The sequence below is a fragment of the Salmo salar genome, chromosome 10, assembly GCF_965601325.2.
Source record: "Salmo salar chromosome 10, fSalSal1, whole genome shotgun sequence".
Lineage (NCBI taxonomy): Eukaryota > Metazoa > Chordata > Actinopteri > Salmoniformes > Salmonidae > Salmo > Salmo salar.
Genome location: NC_138300.1, coordinates 108166854 through 108186557, shown reverse-complemented (window position 1 = coordinate 108186557; position 19704 = coordinate 108166854). Strand labels below are relative to the sequence as shown.

At 46.6% G+C, this 19704-nt stretch overlaps 1 protein-coding gene and 1 non-coding gene across 4 annotated transcripts in view; one reads left to right on the top strand and one right to left on the bottom strand.

Annotated features, from left to right (window-relative positions):
* Nucleotides 1–19704, bottom strand: part of LOC106561447 (cyclic nucleotide-gated channel beta-1) — a 36380-nt gene extending 16676 nt beyond the window's left edge. For 2 of the 3 annotated variants that reach the window (XM_082957352.1, XM_082957350.1), the window contains exons 1-4: nt 19516–19704; nt 11710–12006; nt 1578–1614; nt 536–1474 (exon numbers count right to left, since the gene is read on the bottom strand). The gene's annotated coding sequence lies outside the window, so the exon portion shown is untranslated. The remainder of the gene's footprint in view (nt 1–535; nt 1475–1577; nt 1615–11709; nt 12007–19515) is intronic. The other variant, XM_082957351.1, reaches the window with a different exon arrangement.
* trnaa-ugc (transfer RNA alanine (anticodon UGC)) lies at nt 15915–15988 on the top strand. The gene has a single exon. It is a non-coding gene; the product is annotated as a tRNA-Ala (tRNA).

Below are 19704 nucleotides of genomic sequence, written 5' to 3'. Positions count from 1 at the left end.
CAAAATAGGACACTACAAGTGTCAAATACTCTGGGCCGATGGTAGCCAAACGGTTAAGAGCGTTGGGCCAGTAACCGCTGGTTCGAATCCCCAAGCCAACTAGGTGACAAATCTGTTGATGTGCCCTTGAGCAAGGCACTTAACCCTGATTGCTCTGGATAAGAGTGTCTGCAAAATGACAAATGTACTCTCTCTTCAACTTTTGTCAGCGCTTCAAGTGCCACTTGAAGGCTTGCCTATCACAAAACAGACAGCTGAAACTATTATATAACAAACAAACATACAGAGAACAAACAAACCATTTAAAGCAAGAGCTTCCTGGAACCACAGGATCCTAAGCTTCTAGGTTTTTCTGAGAAACATGCTACAGTACATACAAAACAGACATGTCACAGACAGAAACAACAACAAAGAACAACTGACTGCAACACAAGCCCAGCAAATCACAGCACAACATCATAGCACAATATCACAGCACAGAATCACAGCACAGCACTGAACAGAGCAGGATGTCTGTGGGCTGCTGCTGAATCACCTGAGGGTAGAGCGGACGTGGGGTCGTCCTCGATGTGGAAGGTGGGGTTGAAAAGCCCTGACAGCTGCCTGGACAGGCTGATGGGTGGCAGGCGGGGGTAGGAGGGCACGTTGGGCAGCTCTAGGGTACTGTTGGGGGAGGACGGTGAGGGGGTGCGAGTCGGAGAGCGGTGGTGGAGAGGGACCTGGCGGACCAGGCGGTCCAACTCCAGGTCCCGGTTTTGCTGCTGCTGCTTAGGCATCCTGGGGCTTAAGGCTGTTCAGGCGGTTCTGCACGTTGGTGTAGGACTGTCCCACTCGCTGAGGTAAGTTGTATATCTGTCTGGGAAGATTGGCCAGGGTTTGGGGTAAGCTGAATAACTGCTGGAGTAGATTGGTGGGAAGACCAGTTAACTGCTGAGGTATTTGAACTTGGAGCTGGTGGGGCAGTTAGGACATCTGTTGGGGCAGTTGAGAGATCTGTTGTGGGAGTTGGGAGACACGCTGGGACATTTGGGTGAATGGCCAAGTGTACTGGAAATACTCTTGGCAGAGTTCTGGGGGGAGAGAGGGCATTAGCTGGGTGACCAGGGAGGTGAACTGGGAGAGGTTGGTGGGGAGCTGGGGCATGGGGGGAAGTTTAGGAGCGGTGATGTTGTGCTCTTTCAGCAGGTTAGCTGTTGAGGCATGCAGGCGTGTGGGGAATAGGCATGAGACAGCTCTTTACTGCATCGCAGCTGGCAGGGACTGGGAGGAGAGCACAACACCGTCAGTCAGGCAGCACGAGACAACACTCATCCAAAATGAACGCTCTGACGTGAGCTTCTTCAGTCACATTGTCTGTCATCAGATAGCACTGTGAGAGAGCATGAATGAACGCACCCAAGCAAAATGCAGGCACACACACATTGTGGTCACTGCATTCTCCGAAGAGAAAGGATTGGCCAGGTCCATCATGGGACTTGCAAGTTACAAACCAAGATAGAAGATATGCATTAAAATGTGATTACAATATTCTCCTTACAAACATAAAAACAGTTGTATTATAATGAGCAAATACTTACCACCACAATCGCCCTCGTCTAAAGTCTTCCCCTCCTCCTGCAGAGCCATAGAAGCAGCAGAGGAACAGGAACAGCCATGAGTGACAGAACAACAGCAGGGAATAGCATTTAGTGACAAGTAGTTACCACAGCTGCACAAGCCTCAAGAGAGACAGCTAAATGTTGTGTCTTCCCACATGGAAAAGATCCTAACACAATTCTTATATGTTCTACCTGGAACTTGTAAGTAATGCATTTGGCAGCAAATACAAATACAAAATGCATAGAATATTCTTGTAATATCTGACTTACAGTTGAAGTCGGAAGTTTACATACACCTTAGACAAATACATTTAAACTCAGTTTTTAACAATTTATTCCAAGTAAAGATTCCCTGTCTTAGGTCAGTTAGGATCACCACTTTATTTTAAGAATGTGAAATGTCAGAATAATAGTAAAGAATGATTTATTTCAGCTTTTATTTCTTTCCTCACATTCCCAGTGGTTCAGAAGTTTACATACACTCAATTAGTATTTGGTAGCATTGCCTTTAACCTCTCTTGGGTAGGGGGCAGTATTTTCACGTCCGGATAAAAAACGTACCCGATTTAATCTGGTTATTACTCCTGCCCAGAAACTAGAATATGCATATAATTGTTTGATTTGGATAGAAAACACCCTAAAGTTTCTAAAACTGTTTGAATGGTGTCTGTGAGTATAACAGAACTCATATGGCAGGCCAAAACCTGAGAAGATTCTATACAGGAAGTGCCCTCTCTGACCATTTCTTGGCCTTCTATAGCCTCTTTATCGAAAACAGAGGATCTCTGCTGTAACGTGACATTTTCTAAGGCTCCCATAGGCTCTCAGAAGGCGCCAGAACGGGGAATGATGACTCTGCAGTCCCTGGCTGAAAAACAGTAGGGGTTTTGGATAGTAGTCGATCTGAGAACAATGACATGGGCGCGCGCATGCACGTGAAGAGTCAATTTTCTTCTTTCAGTCTTTGAACGAAAACAACGTCTCCCGGTCAGAATATTATCGCTATTTTACGAGAAAAATCGCATAAAAATTGATTTTAAACAGCGTTTGACATGCTTCGAAGTACGGTAATGGAATATTTTGAATTTTTTTGTCACGACATGCGTCCATGCGGACAAAACAGAGGATATTTGAACATAACTATGGATTATTTTGAACCAAAACAACATTTGTGGTTGAAGTAAAAGTCCTGGGAGTGCATTCTGACGAAGAACAGCAAAGGTAATCCAATTTTTCTTATAGTAATTCTGAGTTTAGTGAACGCCAAACTTGGTGGGTGTAAAATTAGCTAGCCCTTGATGGCCGGGCTATCTACTCAGAATATTGCAAAATGTGCTTTTGCCGAAAAGCTATTTTAAAATCTGACATAGCGATTGCATAAAGGAGTTCTGTATCTATAATTCTTAAAATAATTGTTATTTTTTTTGTGAACGTTTATCGTGAGTAATTTAGTAAATTCACCGGAAGTTTTCGGTGGGTATGCTAGTTCTGAACATCACATGCTAATGTAAAAAGCTGGTTTTTGATATAAATATGAACTTGATTGAACAAAACATGCATGTATTGTATAACATAATGTCCTAGGAGTGTCATCTGATGAAGATCATCAAAGGTTAGTGCTGCATTTAGCTGTGGTTTTGGTTTTTGTGACATTATATGCTAGCTTGAAAAATGGGTGTGTGATTATTTCTGGCTGGGTACTCTCCTGACATAATCTAATGTTTTGCTTTCGTTGTAAAGCCTTTTTGAAATCGGACAATGTGGTTAGATTAATGAGAGTCTTGTCTTTAAAATGGTGTAAAATAGTCATATGTTTGAGAAATTGAAGTTATAGCATTTTTAAGGTTTTTGAATATCGCGCCACTCGATTCCACTGGCTGTTGACTAGGTGGGACGATTTCGTCCCACATACCCGAGAGAGGTTAAATTGTTGAACTTGGGTCAAACGTTTTGGGTAGCATTCCACAAGCTTCCCACAATAAGTTGGGTGAATTTTGGCCCATTCCTCCTGACAGAGCTGGTGTAACTGAGTCGGGTTTGTAGGCCTCCTTGCTCGCACATGCTTTTTCAGTTCTGCCCACAAATTTTCTATGGGATTGAGGTCAGGGGACGCTAGCGTCCCACCTGCGGTACACACTATTCAACAGCCAGTGAAATAGCAGGGCGGCAAATTCAAAACAACAACAATTTCTATTCAAATTACTCAACATACAACTATTATATCCCATTTTAAAGATAATCTTCTCATTAATCCAATCACATTGTCCGATTTCAAAAAGGCTTTACGGCGAAAGCATAACATTAGATTATGTAAGGACAGCACCTAAACAAGAAAAACCACACAGCCATTTTCCAAGCAAGGAGAGGCGTCACAAAAACCAGAAATACAGCTAAAATTAATCACTAACCTTTGATGATCTTCATCAGATGACACTCCCAGGACTCAATGTTACACAATACATGTATGTTTTGTTCGATAAAGTTATTATTTATATCAATAAACCCCATTTTACATTGGCGCGTGATGTTCAGTAAAATGTATTGCCTCCAAAACTTCCGGTGAATGAGCACATCAATTTACAAAAATACTCATCATAAACGTTGATAAAATTTACAACAGTTACTGAAAGAATTATAGATACACTTCTCCTTAATGCAACCGCTGTGTCAGATTTCAAAATAGCTTTACGGCGAAAGCACATTGTTCAATATTCTGAGTACAGAGCTCAGCCATCAAAGCAAGCTATACAGATACCCGCCGAGTTCTGGAGTCAACTAAACTCAGAAATAGTATTATAAATCTTCACTTACCTTTGCTGATCTTCGTCGGAATGCACTTCCAGGACTCCCTCAAGAAATGTTTGTTTTGTTCGATAAACTCCCTATTTATATGCAAATACCTCCGTTTTGTTCGCGCGTTCAGATCACTAATCCAAAGACAATGCATGAGCGCAAAACCCGAGACGAAAAGTCAAATAGTTCCATTACCGTTCGTAGAAACATTTCAAACGATGTTTACAATCAATCCTTAGGGTCTTTTTAACAAAAATCTTCGATAATATTCCAACCGGACAATAGCGTATTCATTAAAGAGGAAAAAGAAGGAGCGACGCGCCTGCGTGATTGCGCAGTAAACAACTCACTGGTCCCAGGCTTGAGACAGCTCTTATTCTCTGCCCAGTAACAGTAGAAGCATGAAACAAGGTTCTAAAGACTGTTGATGTCTAGTGGAAGCCTTAAGAAGTGCAAAATGACTCCACAGACACTGTAGTATGGAAAGACAATCAGTTGAAAAACTACAACCCACATCCTGGTTGGATTTTTTTCTCAGGTTTTTGCCTGCCATATGAGTCTGTTATACTCACAGACATCATTCAAACAGTTTTAGAAACTTCAGAGTGTTTTCTATCCAAATCTACTAATAATATGCATATCCTACCTTCTGGGCCCGAGTAGCAGACAGTTTAATTTGGGCACATTATTCATCTGAATTTCCGAATACTGCCCCCTGTCACCAAAAAGTTAAGCCATTTTGCCACAACTTTGGAAGTATGCTTGGGGTCATTGTCCATTTGGAAGACCCATTTGCGACCAAGCTTTAACTTCCTGACTGATGTCTTGAGATGTTGCTTGAATATATACACAGAATTTTCCCTTCTCATGATGCCATCTATTTTGTGAAGTGCACCAGTCCCTCCTGCAGCAAAGCACCCCCACAACATGATGCTGCCACCCCCGTGCTTCACGGTTGGGATGGTGTTCTTCAGCTTGCAAGCCTTTCCCATTTTTTTCTCCAAACATAACGATGGTCATTTTGGCCAAACAGTTCTAATTTTGTTTCATCAGACCAGAGGACATTTCTCCAAAAAGTACGATCTTTGTTCCCATGTGCAGTTGCAAACCGTAGTCTGGCTTTTTTATGGTGGTTTTGGAGCAGTGGCTTCTTCCTTGCTGAGCTGCCTTTCAGGTTATGTAGATATAGGACTTGTTTAACTGTGGATATAGATACTTTTGTACCTGTTTCCTCCAGCATCTTCACAAGGTCCTTTGCTGTTGTTCTGGGATTGGTTTGCACTTTTTGCACCAAAGTACGTTCATCTCTATGAGACAGAATGCGGTCTCCTTCCTGAGCGGTATGACGGCTGCATGGTCCCATGGTGTTTATACTTGCGTACTATTGTTTGTACAGATGAACGTGGTACCTTCAGGCATTTGGAAATTGCTCCCAAGGATGAACTAGACTTGTGGTCTACACTTGTTTTTCTGAGGTCTTGGCTGATTTCGTTTGAGTTTCCCATGAGGTCAAGCAAAGAGGCACTGAGTTTGAAGGTAGGCCTTGAAATACATCCACAGGTACACCTCCAATTGACTCAAATTATGTCAATTAGCCTAACAGAAGCTTCTAAAGCCATTACATAATTTTCTGGAATTTCCAAAACTGTTTAAAGGCACAGTCAATTTTGTGTATGTAAACTTCTGACCCAATGGAATTGTGATACAGTGAATTATAAGTGAAATAATCTGTCTGTAAACAATTGTTGGAAAAATTACTTGTGTCATGCACAAAGTAGATGTCCTAACCGTCTTGCCAAAACTATAGTTTGTTAACAAGAAATTTGTGGAGTGGTTGAAAAAACGAGTTTTAAAGATTCCAACCTAAGTGTATGTAAACTTCTGACTTCAACTGTATGTGGGTGGGTAACATTTAGAAATAACAGAAATGTTACATGTATTATATAAAAACTGGGAAGGGGGATAGTAGTCAGTTGCACAACTGAATCTATTCACCCGAAATGTGTTTTCTGCATTTAATCAAACCCCTCTGAATCAGAGAGATGCGGGGGTCCGCCTTAATCAACGTCATCGGCGCACTGGGAGCAGTTGTTGTTGTTGGGGGTTGTCACGACTTCCGCCGAAGTTTGTCCCTCTCCTTGTTCGGGCGACGTTCGGCAGTCGAAGTCGCCTACCTTCTAGCCATCGCTGATCCTCTTTTCATTTTCCTTTGGTTTTGTCTTGTCTTGTATCACACCTGGTTCCAATCCCATTCATTACATGTTGTGTATTTAACCCTCTGTTCCCCCTCATTGTCCTTGTCGGTGATTGCTTGTTTGTAAGCTATGTGCAAGATTTGTTCTGGTGTGCGACAGGTTTTGTACCCACTTGTATTATTTTGTATATTTTGGTTTTCTGAGTTTTTGAGCACTTATTAAACTGCTCCGTTTTATACCAAGTTCGATCTCCTGCGCCTGACTTCCCTGCCACCAGCACGCACCCTTACAGAATCACTGACCCAGTATGAAGTCAGCAGGAGCAGATACCCCGGTTATAGGGGTGGAGGAGCGCGTCCGGGAGCACGCAGCAATGCTTCACCATCTTGCCATCGCCATGGACCGCGTTGTCCAGACTATGGACCGCTGGGAGAGACAGGGAGTTCTTCCAGCGCCTCCACCAGCACAACCAGGGTCTTCTCTGAGCGCCCCTTTTCCACCTGGTTCCAGTGGGATTCGTCTCTCCCTGCCCCAAGAGTACGACGGATAGGCTGCAAACTGCCAGGGGTTCCTGCTTCAACTGGAGCTATACCTGGCCACCGTCCACCCGGCTCCATTGGGCCGTGAGAGGGTGTCCGCCATCGTCTCGTGCCAACGCTGTGTGGAGAGAGGGAGATGAAGCGTTGGATCAGTTTGAGGAGTTCACCCGCCCGAGGGTAGAGCAGCGGGTGAGCGGCTTTTCCATCTGAGGCAGGAGACAAGGAGCGCCCAGGAGTTCGCCCTGTAGTTTAGGACCCTGGTTGCCAGTGCAGGATGGAGCGACAGGGCCCTGATCGACCATTACCGCTGCAGTCTGCGCGAGGACCTCCGTCGGGAGATGGCCTGCAGAGACACCACCCTCACGTTCGACCAGCTGGTGGACTTGTCCATCCGGCTGGACAACCTGCTGGCTACCCGTGGAGGGGCGGTGTGCAGGGAGACCGGAGGGGGGTCCCGCTCGTGCACCATCTGTGGCCGCAGAGGTCACACTGCCGGTCGGTGCCGGGTTGGTTCCTCTGGGGATCGAGGCAGCAGGCAGGGCGCTCTGGCGTCACCCCAGGTGAGCTGGCACCATTCTCACCCAGAGCCCTCTGTTGGACATATGTTTGTGTTTGTCACTTTCCCTGAGTTTTCCCCGCATTCCCAGCATAAGGCACTCGTTGATTCAGGCGCGGCTGGGAATTTTATTGACAGAGCTTTAGCCCATAATTTAGGGATCCCCATCGTTCTGGTGGATGTGCCTTTCCCCGTTCATGCCTTAGATAGTCGACCATTAGAGTCAGGGTGGATTAGGGAGGTCACCGCTCCTTTGGGCATGGTGACGCAGGGGGGTCATACGGAGAAAATGAGTCTCTTCCTTATTGACTCTCCTGCGTTTCCCGTGGTGCTGGGCCTACCCTGATTAGCTTGTCATAACCCCACTGTTTCTTGGCCAGAGAGGGCTCTCACGGGATGGTCGCGAGAGTGCTCAGGTAGGTGTTTAGGGGTTTCCGTTGGTGCTCCTACGGTGGAGAGTCCAGACCAGGTCTCCACCATGCGCATTCCCCCTGAATATGCCAATTTGGCTCTCGCCTTCTCCAAAAACATGGCGACTCAATTACCACCTCATCGACGGGGCGATTGTACGATAGATCTCCTGGTAGACGCTGCACTTCCCAGGAGTCACGTGTATCCCCTCTCACAGGCGGAGACGGAGGCTATGGAAACATATGTCTCCGAATCCCTGCGTCAGGGGTACTTTCGGTCCTCCACTTCACCCGCCTCCTCGAGTTTCTCTTTTGTGAAGAAGGAGGGAGGTCTGCGCCCGTGTATTGACTATCGGGGTCTAAATCAGATCACTGTGAGGTATAGTTACCCACTACCGCTCATAGCCACAGCGATAGAGTCAATGCACGGGGCGCGCTTCTTCACCAAATTAGATCTCAGGAGCGCTTACAACCTGGTGCGTATCCGAGAGGGAGACGAGTGGAAGACGGCTTTCAGTACCACCTCTGGGCACTATGAGTACCTCGTCATGCCGTACGGGTTGATGAATGCGCCATCAGTCTTCCAAGCCTTTGTAGACGAGGCTTTCAGGGACCTACACGGGCAGGGTGTAGTGGTGTATATTGATGACATTTTGATATACTCCGCTACACGCGCCGAGCATGTGTCCCTGGTGCGCAGAGTGCTTGGTCACCTGTTGGAGCATGACCTGTACATCAAGGCTGAGAAATGCCTGTTCTTCCAACAGTCCGTCTCCTTCCTAGGGTATCGCATTTCCACCTCAGGGGTGGAGATGGAGAGTGACCGCATTGCAGCCGTGCGTAATTGGCCGACTCCCACCACGGTAAAGGAGGTGCAGCGGTTCTTAGGGTTTGCCAACTACTACCGGAGGTTTATCTGGGGTTTTGGTCAGGTAGCGGCTCCCATTACCTCACTGCTGAAGGGGGGCCCGGTGCGCTTGCAGTGGACAGCTGAGGCGGACATGGCTTTTAGTCACCTGAGGGCTCTGTTTACCTCGGCTCCCGTGCTGGCCCATCCAGATCCCTCTTTGGCGTTCATAGTGGAGGTGGACACGTCCGAGGCTGGGATAGGAGCTGTGCTCTCTCAGCGCTCGGGTACGCCACCGAAGCTTTGTCCCTGTGCCTTCTTCTCGAAGAAGCTCAGCCTGGCGGAGCAAAACTATGATGTGGGAGCCGGGGTTGTTGGCTGTTGTCAAGGCCTTGAAGGTGTGGAGACATTGGCTTGAGGGGGCTAGACACCCTTTTCTCATCTGGACTGACCACCGCAATCTGGAGTACATCCGGGCAGCGAGGAGACTGAACACTCGCCATTCAAGGTGGGCCATGTTTTTCACCCGTTTTGTGTTTACATTTACATTTACATTTAAGTCATTTAGCAGACGCTCTTATCCAGAGCGACTTACAAATTGGTGCATTCACCTTATAATATCCAGTGGAACAACCACTTTACAATAGTGCATCTAAATCTTTTAAGGGGGGGTTAGAAGGATTACTTTATCCTATCCCAGGTATTCCTTAAAGAGGTGGGGTTTCAGGTGTCTCCGGAAGGTGGTGATTGACTCCGCTGTCCTGGCGTCGTGAGGGAGCTTGTTCCACCATTGGGGTGCCAGAGCAGCGAACAGTTTTGACTGGGCTGAGCGGGAACTGTGCTTCCTCAGAGGTAGGGAGGCGAGCAGGCCAGAGGTGGATGAACGTTTGTTTACCCTTTCTTGCAGACCAGGCTCCCAGAACGCGAAGGCAGACGCATTGTCCCGGCTGTATGACACAGAGGAGCGGCCCCTGGATCCCACTCCCATACTCCCCGCCTCCTGCCTGGTGGCGCCGGTAGTATGGGAGCTGGACACGGACATTGAGCAGGCGTTACGTGCAGAGCCCGCTCCCGTCCAGTGTCCCGCTGGGCGTCTGTACGTCCCGTCTGCTGTTCGTGACCGGTTGCTCTATTGGGCCCACACGTCACCCTCCTCTGGTCATCCTGGGATCGGTCGGACAGTGCGCTGTTTGAGCGGGAGGTATTGGTAGCCTGCCTTGGCTAACGACGTGAGGGTTTATGTTTCCTCCTGCTCGGTGTGCGCCCAGTGTAAGGCTCCTAGGCACCTGCCCAGAGGTAAGCTACATCCCTTACCCGTTCCACAGCGGCCTTGATCGCACCTGTCGGTGGATTTTCTTACTGATCTTCCACTCTCACAGGGTAACACCGCGATCCTGGTCGTTGTGGATCGTCCCCGAGGCCGGTGTCGACACGCGGCTCGGGGGGGTACTGTCACGACTTCCGCCGAAGTTGGTCCCTCTCCTTGTTCGGGCAGCGTTCGAAGTCGCCGACCTTCTAGCCATCGCTGATCCTCTTTTCATTTTCCTTTGGTTTTGTCTTGTATCACACCTGGTTCCAATCCCATTCATTACATGTTGTGTATTTAACCCTCTGTTCCCCCTCATTGTCCTTGTCGGTGATTGTTTGTTTGTAAGCTATGTGCAAGACATGTTCTGGTGTGCGATGGGTTTTGTACCCACTTGTATTATTTTGTATATTTTGGTTTTCTGAGCTTTTGAGCACTTATTAAACTGCTCCGTTTTATATCAAGTTCGATCTCCTGCGCCTGACTTCCCTGCTACCAGCACGTACCCTTACAGGGGTCAACTGCCTTGCTCAAGAACAGCAGATTTTCCCACCTTAGGGATTCGAACCAGCGACCTTTCGGTTACTGGCCCAATGCTCTTAACCGCTAGGCTACCTGCCGCCCCCAAAACATACAAAAGACATGTAAGCTAAGCCTTCTAAGGTCTCATATACATGGGACATACACATTTCAAAGCACTTGCATACAACTGTCTGACGCCATTAACGCACGCAAAGTCACACATATTGAAGAAAGAAGCAAAGTCTGCCGCGAGGAGGAGCAGGAGGAGGAAGGGGGAAAGCAGAAAGAGGAGAAGAGGAGGAAGTGGGGAGGACAGGAGGAGGAGAGGGAGGAGGAAGACAGGAGAAGGAAGAATAATTACTTTTTGATAGCAGAAGTGACTCTATTTAGTTATTAAGTTGAGATCGCTCAACAATCATTCTCACGATAGCACATTGGTAGTAATCACTGACAAATATCAAAGATAAGCAGGGCTGGGCTTGGTTAAAATCCTGGATAGTTGACCAAAGGCATAGCTGTAGATACAGTATATCAACTGTCCAGTAGGAGCCCAGCATTAATATTGTATTTTTCTTACAGTAATTGTCATGTTTTTGTTTTATAAGAAAAGCATTTATTTTGTAGTGGTTACATGTCAAAACATACACTTTTCTTATAATATTCATAGATTACTCATATTCATGTATTTTGTCAATATGTCATACAATGTCCATGTAGGAAAGTGGCCATCTTCATGTATTCGATTGTGTTTGTCATACAAAGCCAAACATACACCATTTCAATGTTGATATAGAAGATATATGTACAAATCATTATTTGTATCTTACCTGATTCTTACTAGATTTTTATACAAATAATCTACTTCTGCCATTCAAAATGATTATTTTAATTTCATGATTCTTTTCCATATGCGTTACAACGAAAACCATGGCTTTGACAATACCTTGGTAGTGGTGTCAGGTTTATTGCAGTCCTCTGCCTCCTCTGCTTTCTGTGGTTGTTGGGTCACCGGTTCAGGTGCTACTTTGGCGTCCTGGGCCTTTGGTTTAGGTTCAGGCTCTACTGTCTTGAATCGTTCTGGCTCTGGGCTTGAACGAGGGGATGGAGAGGCCCTCTGGGGCTCTGGCTCCTCCTGAGGTTCTGGTTCAATGTCGGGTGATGCAGCCTCTCTGGCTCTGACTGAGGGACACTCTCTGCTGCCTCCACTGGGTCCTCCTCAGCGGGACACACCTGGCACCTACTGTATAGTACAGGTGCAGTTAGGGGCCACATCAAAGAAATGTGCATACAGTGATATGAACAAATAAAAATTAACACAGCATGGGAAAAAAGTGATTCGATAGCGTCATGGTTGCCCCATTACTACAGTGAAAATGGATTTCTTCTAGCCCAACCAGGTCAAAAGATCTGACCTATATATGTCTGGCATAACATTTTTAATCTTCCTATAGCGGATCGCCGGGTTGTCATTAGTTACCACAGCCACAAAATAAAAATTGTCTATATCATAAGAATTCATGAAAACAAAAATGTGCTTTTTGGTCTTCATTTAAAGATGCCCTTTGCAGAAATCGCTCCGCCATTTCCTGGTTGCTGAAATTGTAATAGTTTGCCTAATTTCAGTTTATATGACAAAACAAGCAAGTATGTGTAGAGAATCATTGTACCATCTAAACCATTGTAAAATATATTGTCCATAATCAAAAATACTGTACTTTCAGCTGTTTGAAGCTAGCATACAAAACCGAAAGTGAAGGACGCAAAAACAGAACTTAAGCATGGGAAGCATTGTGTGGCGTACAGCAGGTCAGCCACCAGGGGGAGACTCGTCGAGGCCTGATGGCAGACGGAGTATCCATCACGAGGCGATGGCTCCATCTACTGGACGTGCCAGGTCTCGACGGGATCTCCGGCCAGGACTAAATTGGGGCTGATTGGGGATTGGTGAGTAATCAAGGGCTGATTGCTCATCAGCTGTACAGGTCCCATAAAGCTGCCTGAAGGGCAGCACACAGGGAACAGACTGGGGGAGGAAAGGACTCCCGTATAGTTGGGGATGGTACCAGAGGTAACAGGAGGGAGTTCAGTTTTGATCCCCACAGGACACAGCAAGACCCGGAGCCCAGAAGACAGTATCCCGGAGAGGGTCTCTTGGGGTAGACCTATTCTTTTCTTTTGGACTATTATTTTAATAAACACCTTTGAAACTGAGCTAATCCTACTCTGTCCGTGTCTGATCTTGGTAAACGTTTTGACCCAACCCCCTGGTCTGCCACAAGTGGTGGAGAATGCGTGCACTCTGACAACGTGGTCAGATCAGGGTTGACGTTTATGCAGCATCAGCATGGACGAGTTGATAGCTCAGTTCATCCGGGCCCAACAAGCCCAACAGGCGGTGCAGGAACGAACACTGGAGGAACAGCGGCTACAAAACGTCCGCCTCACTGAGGAAATCAGGAAGCTACAAGGAGGGGTGTCTATTGAATCACATCCAAACCAGTTTTTAACCTGTTAGGGCTAGGGGGCAGTATTGACACGGCTGGATAAAAAACGTACCCGATTTAATCTGGTTACTACTCCTGCCCAGTAACTAGAATATGCATATAATTATTGGCTTTGGATAGAAAACACTCCAAAGTTTCTAAAACTGTTTGAATGGTGTCTGTGAGTATAACAGAACTCAAATGGCAGGTCAAAACCTGAGAAGATTCTGTACCGGAAGTACCGTCTGACAATTTCTTGAACTTCTTTGCCATCTCTATCAATTACAGGGGATCTCTGCTCTTACGTGACACTTTCTACGGCTCACATGGTCTCTCAGAAGGCGGCAAAATGCTGAATCGTGGCTTTGCAGGCTCTGGCTGAAACAAAGTAGCGCGTTTGGGTAGTGGCTGGTTACAGTACTGTGAGACTCAGGCTCGTGCCCGCGTCGACCGAAAGCTTTCTTTTCCTTTGTCTGTTTACCTAAAAGGATATTCCCGGTCGGAATATTATCGCTTTTTTACGAGAAAAATGGCATAAAAATGGATTTTAAACAGCGGTTGACATGCTTCGAAGTACGGTAATGGAATATTTAGATTTTTTTTGTCACGAATTGCGCCATGCGCGCGACTCTTATTTACCATTTTGGATAGTTTCTGGAACGCACGAACAAAACGCCGCTATTCGGATATAACGATGGATTATTTGGGACCAAACCAACATTTGTTATTGAAGTAGAAGTCCTGGGAGTGCATTCTGACGAAGACAACAAAGGTAAGAACATTTTTGTTATAGTAAATCTGATTTTGGTGAAGGCTAAACTTGACGGGTGTCTAAATAGCTAGCCCGTGATGGCAGGGCTATGTACTTAGAATATTGCAAAATGTGCTTTCACCAAAAAGCTATTTTAAAATCGGACATAGAGTGCATAGAGGAGTTCTGTATCTATAATTCTTAAAATAATTGTTATGCTTTTTGTGAACGTTTATCGTGAGTAATTTAGTAAATTGTTAGTAAATTCCCCGGAAGTTTGCGTGGGGTATGCTAGTTCTGAACATCACATGCTAATGTAAAAGCTGTTTTTTTATATAAATATGAACTTGATTGAACAAAACATGCATGTATTGTATAACATAATGTCCTAGGGTTGTCATCTGATGAAGATCATCAAAGGTTAGTGCTGCATTTAGCTGTCTTCTGGGTTTTTGTGACATTATATGCTAGCTTGAAAAATGGGTGTCTGATTATTTCTGGCTGGGTACTCTGCTGACATAATCTAATGTTTTGCTTTCGTTGTAAAGCCTTTTTGAAATCGGACAGTGTGGTTAGATTAACGAGAGTCTTGTCTTTAAACAGCTGTAAAATAGTCATATGTTTGAGAAATTGAAGTAATAGGATTTTTAAGGTATTTGAAAATCGCGCCACTGGATTACACTGGCTGTTACGTAGGTGGGACGAATTCGTCCTGCCTAGCCCAGAGAGGTTAATCAAGCTAACAGGTGACGACATCGAAACCTACCTCTATATGTTTGAACAGACAGCACTACCGGAAGGATGGCCAAGGCAGAAGTGGGCCAGTCTGCTGGCCCTGTTCTTTCTCTGGGAATGCCAAAAAGGCATATTGGGACCTGAACGATGAACAGGCAACTAACTACGACGGATTCAAACGGGAGATACTCAGCCGCTACGGGTACAGCCTGGCCCAACGGGCTCAACTATTCCACAACTGGAGGTTCGTAGCCGACGCATCCCCCGAGCCCAGATGAGCGACTTACTACGCGTCACCAGGGGATGGCTCCTAACTGATGTACCCACCCTCTCCATCTTAGAAAAAGTGGTCCTGGATCGCTTCCTATGGGCACTACCCCACAAAATGAAAAGGGCAGCGAGTCTATGCGTGCCCCAGACCTTTGAGGGCCTCCTGGAAGCAGTGGAGATGCATCAGAACACTCAGGCCCTGCTGAGTGGGAGCCGAGTCAAGTCGACAACCCATTCGAGGAGTCGGAAGGACAGCCCCACTGCTGGGTACCCCGAACCGACAGTCGGCAGGGCCAAAGGACCGCAAACGCGTGGAGAGACTGCTGGGGTAGGGCCGAACCCGCCACCGACGACCCCAGGTAGATGGAGACCAAAGAAGGTGTTTTGAGTGTGGTGCCCGTGGGGGCACATGGCCTGGAATTGCCCGGCTCAAGAGGAGTCGATGCCATCAGCAAGCCCCGGAAGCGAAGTGGGTCACGCAGTGAACTACGTCACCTCCTGTTGGGCACACCACGAATATAACTGCACCCATGGTCCCGGTGATGGTTGACGGACACGACACGGAAGCTCTATTAGACTCCGGAAGTATGGTTACCCTCGTAACCATGAACCTGCTGAACCAGAAGTCCGAACGGGGTAGGGAGATGTCCATTTCCTGTGTTCACGGGGACACAAAGCGGTATCCAACCATATGGGCCAACATCGTGACGCCACAAGGGAACTGCCAGATGATGGTGGGTGCAGTACCAGAGTTGCCGGTACCTCTCCTAGTGGGACGAGATTGTCCACTCTTCGCGACCCTGTGGGGGCACGAGCTGAGGAAGAAGGTACAAGCCGTCCGAAGAAGAGAGCGAGGACGACCCATCGCCTGTGCGGCCCGGAAGCAAATGGTTGACCAACCTGTATCAAGTCCCCTGTGGCTCAGTTGGTAGAGCATGGTGTTTGCAACGCCAGGGTTGTGGGTTCGATTCCCACGAGGGACCAGTACGGGGGGGAAAAATGTATGAAATGTATGCATTCACTACTGTAAGTCGCTCTGGATAAGAGCGTCTGCTAAATGACTAAAATGTTAAAAACATATCGGATTCCGGAGGCCCGAAGGAAGGCAGAGGAACAGGAAGTGGAGGCTAGGCTGAGGATGGAGGTCGTTGAAGAGTCTCACAGTGCATGGTGCAGCCCCATCGTGTTGGTGTCCAGACCGGACGGTAGCCTGTGCTTCTGTAATGATTTCCGGGGTGTGAACGACATAAGCTTGTTCGACGCCTCCCCCCTTCCCGAGGGTGAACGAGCTCATCGTCCGATTGGGAAAGGCCCGGTACATCAGCACCCTTGACCTGACCAAAGGATATTGGCAGGTACTGTTGGCAGCCTCCTCCCGGGAGAAGACGGCGTTTTCGACACCAGACGGACTGTATCAGTACCGCGTGCTCCCGTTCGGTGTCCACGGAGCACAGCCCACATTCCAGCGACTGATGAACGAAGTACTTCGACCACACCAGTAGTACGCAGCGGCATATTTGGATGATATTATCATCCACAGCCAAGGTTGGGAAGAGCACCTGACACGCTTCCAGGCGGTGCTGGACAAGCCGGGTTGACCGCGAACCCCAAGAAAAGCAAACTAGTGTTCGAGGAGGTGGAGTACCTGGGGTATTTGATCGGACGGGGGAACGTCAAGCCCCAGGACAGGAAGGTTCCCGCGGTACGTGACTGGCCTGTTCCACGCACCAAGACACAGGTCAAGTCCTTCCTGGGACTGGCAGGATACTATAGCCGGTTTATCCCCAACTTTGCGGCTATAGCTTCCTCCCTCACCGATCTAACCAGGGCCCGCCTCCCGAAAACAGGGAAATGGACGGACAAGATAGAAGCGGCGTTCAGCCGCTTGAAGGAAGCGCTGTGCTCCCATCCGATTTTCGTAACGCCGATTTCCAGGTGCCTATGTTGGTCCAGACGGATGCATGTGACACAGGACTAGGGGCCACTCTGTCCCAGATACATGGGGAGGTGCACCCCATCATGTACATCAGCCGAAAGCTGATACCCAGAGAGAAAAAAATACTGTTATTGAGAGAGTGTCTAGCGGTGAAGTATTAGCTGTTAGGTACCCACTTCACCCTGGTCACAGACCATGCTCCCCTGGTCTGGATGGCCAGGGGAAGGGACACAAACGATTGGGTCCTCAGGTGGTTCTTGTCCCTTCAACGCTTCTCTTTTTCTGTTGTGCACAGGTCAGGGGCGAAGCATGGAAACGCGGATGCCCTATCGAGAAGGGAGACATACGTCGCACTGATGACAGTCCCCTCCCCGACAGAGCTGGGGGGGTGGCATACAGCAGGTCAGCCACCAGGGGGAGACTCGTCGAGGCCTGGTGGCAGACAGAGTATACATCACGTGGCGATGGCTCCATCTGCTGGACATGCCAGGTCTCGACGGGATCTCCGGCCAGGACTAAATTGGGGCTGATTGGGGATTGGTGAGTAATCAAGGGCTGATTGCTCATCAGCTGTACAGGTCCCATAAAGCTGCCTGAAGGGCAGCACACAGGGAACAGACTGGGGGAGGAAAGGACTCCCGTATAGTTGGGGATGGTATCAGAGGTAACAGGAGGGAGTTCAGTTTTGATCCCCACAGGACACAGCAAGACCCGGAGCCCAGAAGACGGTATCCCGGAGAGGGTCTCTTGGGGGAGACTATTTCTTTTGGACTATTATTTTAATAAACACCTTTGAAATTGAGCTAATCCTACTCTGTCCGTGTCTGATCTGTGTAAACGTTTTGACCTAACCCCCTGGTCTGCCACAATAGAAATAACTTTGATTTTCTTTCAATGAGAAAGACATATCTATAACTCACATTTCTATGTGAATTTGGTCGAGTCACCCAAAAAGTTACAAATTGCAGCTTTAAGGTTAGGGTTACGCGTAAGGTTAATAGTGTGGTTAAGGTTACGGTTAAAGTCAAATAATTATTTCCCTCATTAAAATGCAAATCAATTTATAACATTTTTGACATGCGTTTTTCTGGATTTTTTGTTGTTGTTATTCTGTCTCACTTTTCAAATAAACCTACCATTAAAATTATAGACTGATCCTTTCTTTATCAGTGGGCAAACGTACAAAATCAGCAGGGGATAAAATACTTTTTCCCCCCACTGTAGATGAAAACTCTCTTGGTCAATAGTGTGGTCTACAGTTTATCATGACATACTCTACCTCAGGAGAGCAAAACCTTGAGACTTCTGTAGATTTCATGCACCAGCTGTTGTTTACAAATATACTTAGACCGCCACCCCATGTCTTACCAGAGGCTGCTGTTCTATCCTAACAAAAAAGTGTAAAACCCAGCAGCTGTATGTTATTCATGTTGACGTTCAGTCACGACTCAGTGAAACATAAGATATTACAGTTTTTAATGTCCCGTTGGTAGGATATACGTGCTCGTAGTTCGTCTATTTTATCATCCAGTGATTGTACGTTGGCTAATAGGATTGATGGTAAAGGCAGATTACCCACTCGCAGTCGGATCCTTACAGGGCACCCAGACCTACGTCCCCGATATCTCCGTCTCTTTCTCCTACGAATGACGGGGATGAGGGCCTTGTCGGGTGTCTGGAGTAAATACTTCACGTCTGACTCGTTAAAGAGAAAAAAAAAGGATTCTTCCAGTAAGGGGTGAGTAATCGCTGTCCTGATATCTAGAAGCTCTTTTCGGTCATAAGAAACGGTGGCATAAGCATTATGTACAAAATAAGTAACAAATAACGCGAAAAAACACACACAATAGCACAATTGGATCGGGGACCGTAAAACGGCAGCCATCTCCTCCGGCGCCAATTTGTCCTGTCTCAATAAGAAAATTGTGCTTTTACACAATGTAGAAACCTAATATTCCACAAATTACTTTTGTAATTTCAATGACATGTATTCATGTCAATATTTTAGATTTTATAATAAACTAAAGTTTTTAGTGTTACATATTAGTTTCCAGGGCACAACACGTGCTTCAAAAGTAGCTAGAATTCATTTCGGCTCAATATAGGCTGTATCTCAATCAAAAAAAAAAAGTAATCTTATTTTCAGATCCTCCTACATTTCATGTGGTGCTCCTAACTTTTTAAAGTTGGGAACACCAGAGATACCAATGAAAAATGATCATTTACAGCCCTGGTCACTGCAAAATGTTGCTCCCTGATGATCCCAATGCCTCCCCCCTATAACTGCCTGACACTATTGCATAGGTATAACAACAACATGTCACTTGCCAATCCTACTAATACCGTGCATTATGTAATCAACCTAGCAACCAGTTCAGTAGTCAACCAAGAAAATTCAATAGAAGAAATAAGTGTAAAGTTAAACATAAACAAAATATATTTTCAGACATTTAGTTTGCCAGTAAACAGTTAGCAACAGGTGTACTCAAAGTGTTACATCTGATAGACTAACGTTACACTTGGTCAAAAACAATTCGCATGCAATATGGACAAGGCAGGCTTGAGGCTACTCACTTGAACACTCAACAGATTTCGAGTGCATTCGGTAATAGTTTACCTCCCAAGACTCATCTTTGCGACATTAACGAATCTGTTGTCAAGTCAACGAACGTTTTGCTCTGTTTAAAAGTTTTGAAATAGAGAGAGAATCGTCTACCTCAATGGATTCGCTCGAGCCCAAACCTTAGCCACCCTTCACCCGCG